This window comes from Python bivittatus, unplaced genomic scaffold, assembly GCF_059951505.1.
Source record: "Python bivittatus isolate LINGU-HERP-01145 unplaced genomic scaffold, Pbiv_v1 ctg000120_np1212, whole genome shotgun sequence".
NCBI lineage: Eukaryota > Metazoa > Chordata > Lepidosauria > Squamata > Pythonidae > Python > Python bivittatus.
The window spans coordinates 2,634,529-2,647,368 of NW_028277037.1; the positions used below are offsets into that span (position 1 = coordinate 2,634,529).

At 38.9% G+C, this 12,840-nt stretch overlaps 1 non-coding gene across 1 annotated transcript; it reads left to right on the forward strand.

Annotated features, from left to right (window-relative positions):
• The first annotated feature begins 1,781 nt into the window (after positions 1–1,781).
• On the forward strand, positions 1,782–1,890 carry LOC148216591 (signal recognition particle RNA). Its single transcript, XR_015795123.1, has one exon.
• Positions 1,891–12,840: the final 10,950 nt, after the last annotated feature.

Consider the following 12,840-nt stretch of genomic DNA (forward strand, 5'->3'; position numbering starts at 1 on the left):
TTGTACATCTCAATGTTTTCATGTTTATCCTTAGTTAACAATGAGAAGCTGTACACCAGAATGTGCTACAAATAAACTGCAATGGCTGGTTTCAAACAGAACACTAAACCAAAATAATAAGCCACATTATGACTTTGTGTAATGTGTGAAACAAGCCTTGAAAATGTGTAAAATGAACTCTTTGAAATTCATGGGATTTAAGTTAGCTTAGCCATGGTTAATATAGAACCCACTGAGTTCAACAGGCTGTGTAGATGTGCCCTAAATCTGGTTCCATTTCAGCCCTTTGAGGTTGTCCAGATAAGGAAACAGCCTCCACAAGGAGACTAGAACTTAGGTTTATTGAGATAGGCTATATTAACAGAATCTTGCCAGATGAAGGGCTCCACAGTTCAACCCTGAGCTACACATATTCACCTCTGTTGGAATCAGGGAAGAGCCAGCCTCGGTCTCTTCCTACCACTATCTCCTTTCCCAGGGCTCAAGGTATGACTCTGCCCCCTTTGTTTTGTGACAGCTTCTGAATATTTCCCTCAAGACCATCTCCATGGTCATCTCCATTCTACAACTGTTAAGACAAAATTTGCTTAACCTCCATTTTTCAAGTTAGCCATAATCAAGTCTTTTTAAGGAATATGCTAAGCCAGAAACTATGGTGGGTGAGTTTGCACAACATGCTAAATGACATAGAGGCGAAATGTACTCTGGGTGATTCTGTTGTGGGAATCTTACCTTTATGGTGAAGCACCAAACCAGAAAGTACAAAGAAGTTGCCCTTCCTCTTCTTCCTATGCTACCATGAAGACTGGAGGTAGGAGGAACAAGAATCCCCTTTGCTTTTGTTTCTTATCACGTGATATGGGAAAACCATGAAAAAAAATATGGGGTGACCTGATGCATGTAAAAAAGGAATGGAGTTTTCATCACGCAGTGGCAGCCACCATCTTGACCACTCACAGCCTGTAGATATCCATCTTTGGGGCCATGGTCAAAGTTGAAATAATTTTTAGGAATGGTTGGACATCTTTCTCCCAGCAATACCGCTTGGAATAACACCATGTTACTGTGATGCAGGATCATTCCAATATCATCCCTTCTCCCCGGAGAAGGATTCATATTGTGGATGCCAGGCTGTTGCATGAAAGAAGAAGCATTTTTCTCCTTTTTTAATAGAATAAAGGAAAGAGGAAGGGAAAACCCTTATATCTGTACAGTATTATAATAAGACACATCCTACCTAAGATCTTAGAATTCTACACCTCCCTGAAGACTGATCAAACTATCAGAGACATTTCACTTTTCAGCAAAACCCCAGGTTTCAGAACAATGGATACTTGAGAAATATTCAAGAAAATCAAGTAGAAGGTACATATTTCATTCTTCCTTTGTTTAAGCATGGAAGAGATCAAAGTGGTGAAAACGCTAAGAAATATTTTATTCAGAGCAGGATGACTAATAGGTAAAAATGCAGGCATGAATGTTTCAAATATTCCAAACTACTTAGTGAGTATAATATATTGTGATCTTTATTATATCACTAGCATGTGCTTATCAATTACATAACATTTAGAAAACTGAAACGGTGCTTATATGGAAACTGAATGCAACAAAGGAGGAGTGCTTTTATATTTTTGGGTCATATTATTGTCTCGGTAGGTTCTAGAAAAGAGATCAGAAGATAAATAATAAATCTAGATCTGAAAGACTGAATTAATTCAAGTCAGTGTTCACCATATTTTATTTTATTTACATTCTAAGACCAAGTTGCTGTCCGCACCAAGTTTGGCATCAATATGGTGATGTCCGGGGAGCTGGGGGCTACCAGAGGGCCTAAGGAGGGGTGAACTGGCCCAGGTCAGAGATGGAGCAGGTCAAGACTCCCGTGCCATAGCATTCATATTACAATATAAATGACATAGTAAAATAGATAATTTTGAACAGCAAATTCCATGCTTAATCACACCCACCTTGTCCCACTGATTTCAAGGGCTCCTGTCTACAGTAATCACATAGAATTTATTCTTTTTATTGCCTTGTGCAAAACAATAGCATTGTATATAAGTAGACCTTCTGATATTATGCAGGTGGCAAACCTGAACAAAACCTTTGTACAATGAAAGAGAGCAAAAATATAACAACTCTTCTAAAAATAATAGACAATTAAATGGTGCAAGCTAAATTCTCTATTTTCGCGGATGAAACAAAAACTCTTTTATCAGTTTTCCCCGTTATGTTTAGAGCACATTACTGATTTGCCTTATACATTTGAATTATAAAATCTTCCAACAAAAGTAACTAGTTCATACACCGACACTTCCTAAAGTTGCTTTCAGTGTTGAGAAACATTTTGGGGACACTGTTTTCCTTACAGGTTTGATTCACAGAACTTACTTAGTCAAGTCATAATTAAATCATAGAAACTGCATGTATCTAACATGAGAGTGATCGGTTTTAGCCTTGGCTAATTATAGTTCAGAGTATTGTGTGTAGTCCGACCCACCTCTGGCTTTTTTTTTTTTTTTAAATGGTCCCGTGTCTCAGTCTAGACATGATTAAATCGTAAAAGTGTCTTTCGTTAGCTTTACATAAAGCCAACTCATGGGAGAAAAAATCTGAGGTGGATATTCCCACAGTACAATTTTCATTTCTCTTGTAAAAAACCCCACATCTCCGATTAACTCACCTCTTGGTGTTTCTGACCCTTTTCTGAAACATACAGGCTATATTTTTAGAGCAGTGGCCAGCAGCCTACAGCCTATCAGCCTAATTCAGGCAATGCTTTTGCTAATATCACAAGTCTGATGCAAGACAGCAATTCAGCCATCTGGTAGTAGCTTCCCTACAGTGTGAGAGAACTCACTGAGGTTGAAAAAGGAAAGGGAACATTTCAAAATATCTCTAACAAGGAACATGTTTGAGTGTCAGGGTTTTCTGAAAAAAGGGGAGTTAGTCCTTCAGTTTTACATTTTGGGAGAAAGAGGTTCAAAAACTCATAGAGACTCTGTCTTAAAGAATTCTCTCATCAATGAGGCTGGGGTTTTCGATTATTCACTTTCCAAGATACCCTAACCTTTGATTTCTCGACATTAAACCTGATTAATGAAACTCCATGTAAATCTTATTTCTTTGGTTGGGTTTGGCTGATAGGGGTGTGACATTCAGCCTGTTTGGTGGAATAAAGAGAAAGTGAAAAAGAAAACTGCAAGAAAAAAGGGGCATATCTCTCCACTTTGGACTTGGATTGTTTTAGTCCTCAATAGATTGCCGCTGAAGAAATTCAGCCCACAACAGAAAGAGAAAAAAAGTATATACCCCTGAGGTTTAAAACTTTAAAAAGTTCAATATTTTTATATCTTCTTCAAGCTTAAAAGGGGAAAAGATTTTGAAAGGTTATGTTGAAATTATATCAATTTCTGACAGCAGGAATAATGTTGTTCGCCTTCCTTCTGGTTCAACAATTTTGTTAACGTGCTGCTTTTTCCTTTTTTTATTCTCTTTCTCTCTCTCACTTTTTCTTGTTACCATTGGGAATTACATGAGAGGAAATGCAAGACAGAAAACAAGCTGAAGCATTCATGCTTTCAGATTTGCCACCCCCTGACAATGATCTTTTCACAGGTATGATCCATTAAATATTTATTGCTTGGCAATTATATCATGCGCAAAAACTAATCTGTGCGGGGCCTGTTCTCAGTCCCTGAAAGATGCTGATGATCTTCTGTAAGGTTTATGAACAATTGCTAGCGCAGCTGGCTTATGTAAGCCGGAGAGTTTCACTGCATTGAGTGTGTCCAGATGCAAATGGACAAGCCTATATACTACCCCACTTAAGTTTCCTTAAAAATCAAGGACCATTGTTTTTATTATGTAATGCTTCAGCTGAATGAACAACTTTTAGGAACCATTTTCATTAAATGAATCAGCAGCATCAGGCCCTTTTGCAAACCCCAAAATGATCAAACTACAAACATCCATCGTGTGTGTGTGTGTGTGTGTGTGCGTGCGCGTGCACATGAGCAGGCATGTGTTTAAGATCACCATGACTGCTATATTGTGACCCAATGGCTCTTCAGTGGAAAGCTAGTGAGGCACTAGATGGATCCAATGTTCAAAATTTTCCATATGGGTTCCTCATAGAGAATATCCTGTATTCCACGCATTTTCTTATCCTCATGTAATTTGCTTCCAGTTTGGCATTGGAACCAATTACTCAGAGGACTGATAGATGGGTTCCAGTAGAAGCTAGACAGCATCTGTCCTGGGACTGCTGCCGGGAGTGTCTGCCGGGGCATCAAAAGTATCACGATGGTGGTACACCTGTGTGATCAAAATCCCACCCCTTTTTACCTGCATTGCATATGGAAGGGGCAGAGCTTCAATTCTGCGATCATGGCTGCCCTCTTTTTTGGTCTCCCTGACTAATTCACTGAGCAGAGGAATGCTTTAATGGTCTAGACTAGTGTTTTTCAAACTTGACAACTTTAAGATGTTCAGTTCAATTCTGGGAGTTGAAGTCCACACATCTTAAAGTTGCCAAGTTTGAAAAATACTGGTCTAGATGGTCCTTTCCAACTTTAGGATTCTTTTTTTTTCTTTTTATTATGTTGTTATAATTCTTGATACATTGTATTGTTTCAATGCAGTGATGTTTATAGAATTTTAATTGAAGATTGTTGACATTCTGTTAATTAGATAACTTAGAATGTTGGAAACAGAGAAGAGGGGGGAAAGTACCCTATCAATATTAATGACAATTTAGGATGTCAATATTACAAGCATAACATTATTTGATTTTTGCATCCAAAGTTGAATACAGCATGGAAAAAAGAACCACTGCAAATTGCATTGAAGTATTTGTTGTATGATAAAGCTTTCGATCTTAAGCTGATTACTTAGCGTTAAAGTAAGTACTATGGAGTACTTATGTCTCCATTGTATTGTTACTTAATATTACTTAATACCAACTCTAGGATTCTATAAAGTAAAGTTAGTCAATTTTAGTAGTAAGGAAGGTATTTACTAGCTTACACTTCCCAAACATGTTCTAAATATATCTGGAAGACAGGTTTTGTAAAGTTCCCACAGACCAATATTTTTTCCCTTCTGGTCAGGGACAAATGAAAGACCTTAAACCTCATGTCCTACACTGCTCTTTCTATCGGATAACACGTGACCCGCCCCCTCAAATGATAAAAAACCAAAAATGCTAGTTCAGATTATTGATAAATTCATGGGTTCAGAAACTGAGTCCACAAGGTTTTTGCTGATTAATGTCCTTATTCCAGCTATCCCTTTGTCTTATTTTATACTTAAAAAGAGGACACTGTCTGCTAGATTTTCTGGATTTGACTAAGTTGTAGTTTTAGAATTCACTTATATTATTTATAGAATTCACTCGTGCTGTGATTTCAGGTAAGTATTTCTGATGTTCATAATTTTATCTATTTTGTTTTAACTAAATGTCCTTTTGATCTGCATTTAAAGCCTCATGATTATTCCGTGTTACATTGTGTTATGGGTCTGAGGTTAAAACAATACGTCTATCCTGATTCTGTTCAGTGATCTTGATTCCTCTTCCCCTCCCCCCATTTGGGTTATTGGGAATTAAACCAAAGAGTTTACCAAGGAGTAAAGGATGATTATAGGTGGGTAAACTTTTCTCAACTTCAATAGTTTCTTTATTCAAGTTAGTGCTAACCAACCATAGATAGTATCATAGACACTGAGTTGGAAAAAAGGTTTTTCGGAGGTTGGGTTCGTTATGAGGACACTGTGGGCTTATCGTTCATTTCATTGAAGAGGCAGCTGGATCTCTCAGCCTGACTTCATGAAATCTGCCCTATGAGGATCATACTTTGCTTTCACTGCATGACAAACCCTCTGAGGCCCCATCAATTGTATGATGCTGGCTGAAAACCAACAATGGCATGTTGCCTCCAAAAAATCTCTGGATGCTGGGAAAACAGTTTTTTCCCCCTCCCACACCCCTGCATTGGGAAGAATGTGCATTCTGGCATATTTCTCCTGTTTCTTCTTTGCACTGGAGACATGGACTGTACCCACTCTCCTATCTATTCCAGTTTGTATTTATCGTCTCTCTTTTGACAATAGTGAACCACTCTGCAGATGGTGAGGATAAAGTGAAGGGTTTGAGAGCTTGAAAATCAAACAAACTGGGGGGTGTAGTTGGCCTCCATGAGAAAAATTGGCTGTGATACCAGAATATTTATCCTACATTTCTAAACATAATCAGGGTGGCTGTGTGCTTAAGTATACTGAATTCGCTTATCGCATAATTATTTTTAATGGCATCTAGATGCCCATAGGAACTTGTCTCTGATGCAAAGCAGAGTACTGGAATGGGCATGGCCTGTGATTATCAATGAGTAATAATGACTCAGTTTATACATATAGGTCATCCCTGGTTGCTACATTCAATGGTTGATTATTCTTCATATATTCACAACAGGGGCTTGTATTGTTAAATAAACCAATGTGGAGCCCTTAGGGTTCTCTGAGCTTGGTTCTTTTCTTGCAAATGTTTCATTACCTGGCTAGGTAACACCTCTATTGATAAACCAATGTGTTTAGAATCCTGGAGAATTTTAGTTGGAATCTGTGTTGGAATTAATATTGTAATCTGGAAGTATTGGAGAACTGGGCTGGAATTTCGGAATATAATGAATCCTTCTCAACTTCAAGGTTCACCAAGGCTTCAGTAATGGATATTGTCCCACTGTAAAAGAAAAAATGTGTGCAGTAGCCATTCTTTAATGCTGAATTCTGGAGATGTCACTTGTTCCACTGAAATACAGTACGGAGCAGAGGTGGGCAGGGTTAATGAGGCTGAAATTCTTTGTGGAACATTCAGGTGGATGGGCCTAGGGCAGTACAATGGGTTGGGTAAAACCAATATAGATGTATATTTCCTTCTTTCTCCCTTTGTTTGGTCCCTAACAAATGTACAGGACATCCCTGGCTGTTCTTTTTCCTCTCTTGCAGTATGTTTCATCTTTTGATTAACATACAGAATGTAAATTTCAGCACTAGTAGATTAGCTAAGTCAATTAGCTAAGATTAACTAAGTAAAAGTTAACATGGAGACTGCATGGATATGCCCATATTGTTTTCTTTATTTGCAAATACCTTCTGGGCTTCTAAAACAGAGAGATAAAATATTTGGAAGTTTTCAATCAATGAGGGAAAATCATTGGTGGAGAGTTCAGGAAAAAATAGAATATTGAGAGGACTAAACATATGCAATACTTTTTTAAGCATATTTTGCAAGTATAAAATCATTTTATCCTTTCATAAAATATATTTTCTATAACTTGGTTTGGTTGTATCTTAGCAGTGAGTTTGGTAGATCAAATCGAAAAGTACTTTATTCAGACTTTATATTGTTATGTAACTATAAATTAATCAATTTCATTTCCTTTAAAAAGTTTGACTAACATTTTGACTAAAAAGGAACTAAATATATATGGTCAAGGAACCTCCACCTTTTTTCATCATTCTCCCCCCTACCCCTGATGTTCCATTCTTATCATCTTGAAAACTAGACAGCACAGATGCACTGAAAATGTAATTAATAGATTGGAGAATGAAGACTAGCATGGGGTCCATCATAGACAAAGGCCACCTAATCTTGGGATGTTGGAAGAAAGAAGGTTTGGATGACAAGTGCTTCTTTTTGTCATACCCTTCTTCGGTTGAAAGAGCAGTTTTTACATGGTTACAATTATGCTGCAAATGGATTATCAAGAGTTTGGTGAGCCATAACTGGTGAGCTCTATTTATTTGAGACATTCACAGTCTGGGTAGATTTAAATCAAATGAATATCAAGCTTCCAACCATCAACCTTCAATTACAGCCTCATCTGTAAACAAGCTAAGCCAATTCCATTTAAATAGCTTTTCTTAAAGATTTTTAGGGGCTGGGGGATCAAAGTGGGTGTTTGAAGGTCATTAATTGAAATGGGTTGGAAAGCCTTCGGAGATTCAAGTGCGACTCAATATTATATTCACAAAAAAATACATCCTGTAACTGAGTAATAAAGTATATAAGGGAGACAATAAGAGCTTTCAAGCTACAAAATAAGGGACAAAAAAACTGGACATGGACAGAAAAAAACCTGAATTTTTCATTTTTATTCATTTTTTCACCAACATGCTTTTCATATATTGCAGGCCCTCATTTTGTTATCATTTATTGGCTAATGGCATTTGTGTGTCACTTTAGCTGATCTTAAAATATTAAGCAGAGTGACATGTCCTTAGTATCTGAATGGGAGCACCAGGAAACCCCAGCGTTGTAGGTTAAACTAGAAATTTGAAAAAAAAAATCCCATGTCCATATTGTTGCAAAAAAAAAAAAAATTTCCAAAAATTCTATGTTAGACATATTGCTACCAAAACTGAGGGTATTAAATAGCTATGATTGCTATTACTAGCTACTAATTCCCCACAAATTTGTCTGATTCCTTTTTAATTCTGGGATGGCTGTCAATGTTGTGTTAGTGAATTCTATCAATTAACTATGCATTTTCAATTTCTTTAAAACAAACACCCATGGTAATCCTCTCGGGCCGTGTTTTTTCCATGTAACTGAACAAGTTGTTTTTAAAAGTTTAGACCACTAGGTGGAATTTTCCTGGGGAAAGTAGTCCTGCACAAAGAATTCACAACTCCTCAAATACTACATTTCTGACCAGTTGTTGTTCTGCTGAGGTTGTTTTTTATAGAAATGTAATAGAGCTCCAACATCTTGTCTATTTTGGCTCCCTAGTTTTAGAAACTCAGTGTGGTCTACATGGAAATATTGCTCTCCAGGAATGAATTCAAGCAGGGCAAAGTTGAGTCTACTATTTACCTTATCACAGTCAAAGGTCCACTCTGTTGATTTAAGAGAAAGAAAATGATTTATGGAGGCTCTACGTGAATGAGATTGGTGGGCTGGTTTCCTCTATCAAAAATTCTGTAGTGCATCAAAGTTAAGGGCACGAAAAGGTACTGCAATTAGAGCAACTTAAGATCCTTGACTTTACTTTTCATAACATTCTGGTGTATGACAGCCTCTAAACCAAAATCAGACAGGAGTAAAATAATTTATATAGTATTTTTTTTCTAAGATACCTTTCAACAGTACCTGAATTTCTATATGAGTTTGCCCATTTCCAAATCTTGTCCCAATACCTAGTCTCTGCCCTTGGAAAGAGGAGGTTTTTCATTGGCGCAAACCTTGCAGTTGTATGGCCTTTCTGTAGAACGCTCCCTCTAGGATTCTTCAAGATTGTCTTTTAGGCATCAGGCTACAATATCTTACTTATCAAAGGTTTTGCTGAGGTAAGGTTTTTTTTTAAAAACTACCTTCTGGAAATTGCTACTTGTACCTCCTCCCTCCCTCCCTCCCTCCCTCCCTCCCTCCCTCCCTCCCTCCCTCCCTTCCTTCCTTCCTTCCTTCCTTCCTTCCTTCCTTCCTTCCTTCCTTCCTTCCTTCCTTCCTTCCTTCCTTCCTTCCTTCCATGGGTTTGGAGTAGATGCTTGTAAAAATGTGGACTTTTTGCCAATTTCTTTTGGGCATTTATACAAATAAAAAGAGGGATCTAAATATTTTACATAAAATAATTCCCATAATATGAGGTGGAAATAGGAAAGCTGTAATCCTCCGGATGTTGCTAAGCTACGGTTCTTAGTCAGCAGGCACTACAGTGGACAGTGCTGAGAGCATCTGTGCACCACCCTCTAGAGGGCTATGTGTTCCCCACTCCTGTTACAAAGAATGACCAACTGATTGTGTGTATCTTACACACAGCATGGGTCAAAGCTGAAAGATGCAAAGGCTGGTGTTCCTTAGCACACCATTCAAGCTGTTACCCACTGTAACAGAGCTCATCTACTTTCTGTGACTGCAGCCCTCTATCATAACACATCCAGGGAAAAGAGAATCCCAGAAGCAGTTCTGGAAATGCATATTTCAATTCATTTATTTTTAATTAAAGTCATCAAGTGGTGCATGTAACCTGATGGGTGCCAAGGAAAATGTTTGAGGATGGATTCATGCCAGAGATATTGTGTTGTGAACTGAGATATAATCCCATGTCAGTTACTATTGTTGGTCACTTTCACCTTGTAATACAAAAACTTACTCTTTGCATCAGCAGTCCATAATTAATTTAGCTCAATATAATTAATTGCTAGATTCTAGATTCAGTATGTTTCCTTTAGCTGTATAGCTATAACACCAAGAATAGGATTTATTTCTTTCATTCAACATCTGTTCAGAGCAAGCACTTCAAGGAAAGGTAGACATAAAGGTACAAAGCTTGACTTGAAGGAGACTGAATCACTATAAGGCCACTGAGTGAGCATGGCACCAGGACTGGTGGTGTGTGTGTGTGTGTGTGTGTGTGTGTGTGCACATTTACACCAATATTCCAGCCCAATCAATAGTTCCCACTCCCCTTGCTAATCTCCCTCTTCCATTCCCCCAAATTTATCAGGCAAAAGCTAGAAGGTAGTGGTAATAGAAGGACTCTTGAGAAGAATTATTATTATTTGGGGGGGGGGGAACTACCTTTCAAACACCTTCCAAAATTGGGCTAAAGGTTCTGTATGGCATTCAGTGCCATCCAAGGCCAAGAAAAGATTTCTAATGTGAAGAAAGAATGAATTGCAGGTTTATTTCCCCCCCCCCTTTTTTTTAACAAACAACCCTTTCCTAGTGCAGCTTCCATATATTTTCTTTCCTTAAGATATATGAACATTGCGTGAGATGTAATAAATGTGTGTTCCTAATTTAACAGCAAATGTGTAGATACCCCCCCCCAAAAGAAAAAAAGAACAAACAAGTTTTCTGGATGAATAACTGATCATAACAAAGCAATAATGAAAAAAAAAAGTGAGATTGCAGAAATGGGTATATCCAGTCAGGTCCTGGAAGCTTCTTTAAGACAGCTGGACTAAAGAGCTAAATCATTTTATATGACCAGAGACTACTGTCACTTAAGGCCTTTCCCCACTTACACTTAGCCATGTCACAAAGACATCTTGGCAAAATCTTTTTTTCCTCTTGAGCCCTCTGGCAGACTGGTCTGAGACCAGATTTGCTAGTAAATCTCAGTCCCCCAACCTCAGATGGCTTAATTTGGCTGCTAGGCTCAGATCTGACTGAAGTCATCCAGACACACAACATGATGCAGTTAGATACAAATCTTTATGGCCACCTCAAATGGAGCTACACTGAAGAGCTGACTGCCCTCTGTCAATGTGAGGAGTGCCCTCTTATACCCAAGGCATTAGAAACACCTTTCCCCCTTCACAATAGACTCCTTGCCATGGGCTTTATGGCCTTGAAGTTGAGCAGCTGGTGGTTGTTGACAGAACGGACATCTCTGCTCTGAGAACCCCTGGCGGGCAGCTTATCTCTCGTCCTCATGATATTGCCTTCCTCTCATTCCTGGGGAGACAGCTGCACAAGTGTTAAAGTAGTGTTTCCCCCTACACCATCTAAAGACAACCCCAGGGTTTCTCAAATCTATTGGGCCTTGTCATCCATTTCTTCAGAGGGAAGTCAGATGACTTCAGTGACTTGAAGCTGAGGCAACAGAGGCAGGATTGGGGGACAACCCATCTCACGCCAGTATAATTTTCTGTCAACTGAGAAGACTTCCCCTCAGGATCCTGCGTGCTGCAAGGCTGAGAGATTCCCTTCCATGCTAGAGTACAGCAGGCAAACAGCTGTTTCCTTGGAAGAGGGAGAGATTCTGACCCGCCTTCCTCCCTCGTTGTTCAGAACTCCTTAATGCTCTCATTCTCTTTTCCACACTGCAGTTTATTGAGTAACTTTGGGTCCTTTGACACTCCTCTTTCACATTAATTATTTCAGTTTCATCACATGCAAACCACCTCGTTTAATATGGCCAGTAACTATTACATTTTGCTTCAATAATCATAGGCATTTCATTTTCCTTGCCATATTCTTTTATGAAGATGGGCTAGTGCCAAAGTAAAATGCAGCTTAGAAGGAGAAACAATAGAAGAAAAGACTTCAGCTTGAAGCGCAGGTAGTCTTCAGGTTATGACCACACATTCAGCGACCATTCAAAGTTAGGACAGTGTTGAATGAGGGGGACATATGACTGGTCTGCAAGGTTGTGGCCATCGCAGCATCACTGTGGTCATGTGATTGCAATTTCCAATGTTCCCTGCTGGCTTTCCACAAGCAAAGTCAATGGGGAAGCCTGCAGGAAGTTGGAAGTTGCTCCCACTCCTGCTTTTTCACCTGCTCACACTCCATAGTGCCTGCCTGTAGCACCCCCCACCCCCCTGTGCACCTCCCATACTCCATAGTGCCTGCCCACAGCACCCCCGACCATCCATAGTTATCATCTGCAACTCTCACCCGCTGACCTACTTGCCAGGGAGTCCCACCTCTTTCCACTTAACAACCTGTGCAGTCCCGGACTTATGACAGCCACTGGGACTGCTGTCGCTAAGGATTGCAGTCACAGGATGTCGCACTTTACTGCTGCATCGCTTAGCAACAGAAATTCCAGTAACCCAAGGACTACCTGTCATGAATGATAATGATGACCAGTGTACAACAAATTTTCAAAACAGTGCAATTATTTTGCTGTAATTGATTCTATTTAAAGTATACCTCAATGCTTACAAAGTGAAATAAGAATTCGAGAGAAGAGATCAGTTCTCTTTCACATTCTTGCTTTTCTTTTTAATTTGAACGCAAACTGATTTTTTTCTATGGCAAGTGAGCTGGGAGAGATTTCTTCCTGTCTCCACCTCCCGATGATCAGAATTTTGCTGAAACCAGGTCTTCCA